This window comes from Rhinolophus ferrumequinum, chromosome 4 (genome assembly GCF_004115265.2).
Source record: "Rhinolophus ferrumequinum isolate MPI-CBG mRhiFer1 chromosome 4, mRhiFer1_v1.p, whole genome shotgun sequence".
NCBI lineage: Eukaryota > Metazoa > Chordata > Mammalia > Chiroptera > Rhinolophidae > Rhinolophus > Rhinolophus ferrumequinum.
In genome coordinates this window covers 4,514,171-4,517,778 of record NC_046287.1, presented here as the reverse complement: position 1 = coordinate 4,517,778, position 3,608 = coordinate 4,514,171, and positions in this window count along the sequence as shown.

Here is a 3,608-nt window from a genome sequence, read left to right as displayed (position 1 = left end):
TTCTGTGATGACAGAAATCACTTCTCTCTGTGCCTCAGGTTCCTCTCCTGATAAATCAGATCAGGATAAATCAGATACTCGTACCTGGCTGGGTTATAGAGTTCTGATCCGTGGCCGCAAGGCAGTGGGTGTGAGCTGCTTCCCCAAGTGACATGGTCCTATTCGTTCTTCTCCCTTCCTCAAGCTGAGGCCCCAGCCGCCCTCCAGAGCAGGTGGAGTCTGAGAGTCGTTCTGTGTGGTCAGAGAGTCATGCAGGGTCTCTGGTCCCGCTCCCCACACAAAAACACAGGATATGGTGAGGCCAAAAAGGAACACCCATGGAGCCATAGATAGGGGAGTCATACCACTATATTCTCGCTGGTGGCTGGGTTGGAGACACAGGAAGCAGGAGACACACTATCCGTAACCTGCCGTCCACTTCTCTCTGCCAAACAACCCACTCCTTGCTAACTGGTTACAGCTGATGGCCAATTAGCCACAGCTGATGGCCGTCTACTATCCCAGCCAGCACCTTTCCACGTGAGGCTGAGAGTCTGGAAACTGCTCTCCGGGACTCTGTTTCCACACAGAGGCCACTGTTTCTGAGGCCATGGGAGAAGGGACATACCTCCACCCCACTCGGGATCCTGGCTCACCCCACAGCAAATGCACATGGGATCCTAATGGAGGTTGAAGCTTGTTTTTGTTAAAACGTTTTACAGTAATTGCTCCAAAGCCATGAAGTCATTCAGGGGCATCTTGCCATGGTGTTGTGACCTTGTGAGGTACCAGGGGCAAAATCCTCATGTACCAAGTCCCGGCGGGTGAGGGCAGGGACCCTTGTCAGTCCTCAGAGGGCCACAGCGTCATAAAATGCCCCTTAAGAAGTGAGGAACAAATTAAAAACGAATTCCAGAAATATTAAGTCTCTGTCTCTCCCTCTTATCTCTAAACTTCTAGAAAGAGTGAAGGGGAAGGGATCGATTTCAGTGTGTGATCGTGTGTTTGTTTGCTTTAAATCAGCCATTGCAAAGCGGAATGATTATAAAGAGAGTTTTACTGAGATAAGTCGACCCCACTTGCCATTCTGAGACGTCGTAAGAATTTGGAGGTCAGTATTTTCTTTTCCTCAGCAGTCAGGAAGTACTGTGATTAAGCTGAGTAATGGAGTTAGGCCGACAAAGGTCCAAGCTGAATTCTGGAAGGTTATAACAACTTTCAGGGTTTTGAGTCATTTCTTTTAAAGAACTGTCAACTGAAAGCTGAATTCTGGCTCAGTTTGACTTGGGTTTGAAATAAATGGCCCAATTGCCTTCTTCTCCCACTTAATTGATGATAATATTTAGCCCTAACTGTAAATTGCAAAAAGCCGGCTCCCTGTGGAGCTCCCGCCACACGGGCACGTTGGTGCCCTCAGCGGCTAAGGAGCTGGATGACTTACTTCCACAATGAAGGCGTTCCGCGGGCGATTTGAGTCGGCGCACGTGGGGAGGTTCAGCATACTCCACGTGCGCGCTTTGCTTGAAGAGCTAATGCCATTGCAATCTCGCATAACTCCCACCCAGGCTCTGGGACGCGGAGCTGCTCCCAGCTGTGCGCGGGCCCTGCAGGGCGCGCGGCGCCGTGCGGGCCAGCAGGTGGCGCTCGTGCCCCTCCGACGCCGCTGCCCGGCCTGGCCCCGGAGGCTGCCTGCTCTCGGGTGTAGTGCTCGGCTCTTACCCTTGTCGGTATAAGCGTGGGGTGGGACGGTCAGGCCGTTGCGTTCAGTGACACACACAGACACCCATGTAGGCCGGGCCACGGGGTACGCCAAAGGCTTAGCGTGCAGTACCTTCAGCTTTTCCAGCAGCCTCCCACGCTGCCCCAAAAGTCCTGTTCTTAAAGGTTTACTGAAGTAATTAGGTGTCCAAATGCAGTTATTCATTCCCCGTAAAAGAAATGCGACGAATTCCCATTGTCAGAGGCAAGTGCCCTTAAATTTGAAGTCAGCGTTTACGAAATAATCCAGCCAGCAACGTCCCCAGAAGCTAAGTGTGCTCACTCGTGGGCCTGCGCCCGCACCGTTCCCACCCACACTTAATGTAACAGGGTCAAGCGAGAGGATTGTTATGATGGGGACCCATGCATCTTGTCATTAAGAAAAAGGAAAGTCATGCTCCGTGTCTTTTCGGGGGCCTCGGTGAGTTCCGGAAACGTGCCCGCAGCTCAGGGGTGTCCCCAGCTCCCACATTCAGTCTAAATTCCACGGATCTGGAAAGTGGTTTTCATTTCCATGAGGTGAAAACGATGCTCTTCTCAGACAATGGAATACTATTCAGCACTGTGAAGAAACGAGCTATCAGCCGTGGGAAGACATGGAGGAACCTTAAACGCATAGCACGGAGTGAGAGAAGCCAGTCGGAAAAGGCTGCGCAGTGTGTGCTTCCAACTCTGTGACATCCTGGAAAAGGCACCACTATGGGGACAGTAAAAAAGATCAGTGGTTGCAGGGCTGGGGGAGGGGTGACCAGGCAGAGGGTTTTTAGGACAGTGAAACGGCTGTGTCTGGATACATGTCATCATACATTTGTCCAAACCCATAGAAAGTACACCACCAAGTGTGAACCCGAATGTCAACGATGGACTTCGGGTGATTGTGAAGTGTTAGTGTAACACACGTACACTCTGGTGAGGGGTGTTGATAGCTGGGGCGGTTTTGGGGGCGCAGGGCTTAGATGGGAAATCTCTGTACCTTCCCCTCAATTTTCCTGTGAACTTACAACTGCTCTAAAAAACAAATTCTATGTAAAAGAAATTTTTCTTAATTATACTCTTCTCAGCCATGGACCAAAGCCTCTTCTTATCCATCGAAACGTTTCACTGGGCACCTGCATGTGCCAGGCCCTGCCCCAAACACGAGCTCCAGCTCCCGAGTCTCAGAGGCCCGTGGAAGGCAGTGGCACAAAAGGGGCTCCTCTCCAGCCTCCTTCCTCACTTGCTGTGAGGGTCAGATGGGGCCAGCCCGGGAACAGGCCAGCACAATTTTTAACCTCTTCCAGGGGCTTTGCAGGCGTTACACCTTCACCTGTGAGTTTGCTTGAAGAGCATCCCAGGTGAGCAGGATGAAACCTGGAAAGGCTCCAGGCTTCACTCCCCGCTCACTGGGTGGGCACTTCCTTCAAAGTCTGGCCTGATGGTCAGCGTCAGCGTCAGCGTAGCAGTCAGCCTCCCTTCCAGGGTTCGAACCCCTGCTCTTTCCTTGTGAGGTACGTCATTTAACCCTCCTGTGTGAACTCCCCCATCTCTCTAAAACAGGCTGCTAGTAACAGCCCGTGTTATAGGATTGTGTGTGGGATCAAGTGCGGTAAGACCCACAAAGCTTTTAGCCAAGTATTTGGCACGGATTAAAAACACATCGTTAGTGACCATTATTTTTCCTGGTGGAATGCCTGTGGGGAGAGGTGAGTAAGCCATGAACTTATCTTCATGACAGGATGTAAATAAACATCTTTTCTCTGAGACGTTTGAAATCCCTCAAAATTTGCCATGTTCCCGTGGTAGCCTTTGTCTGCCCTGCACGGTCCCAGGAGGGCAGGCGCCGAGCCAGGACAGGGGGACACGGAGCCTTTCCCCTGCGTCTTGCGAGGCCC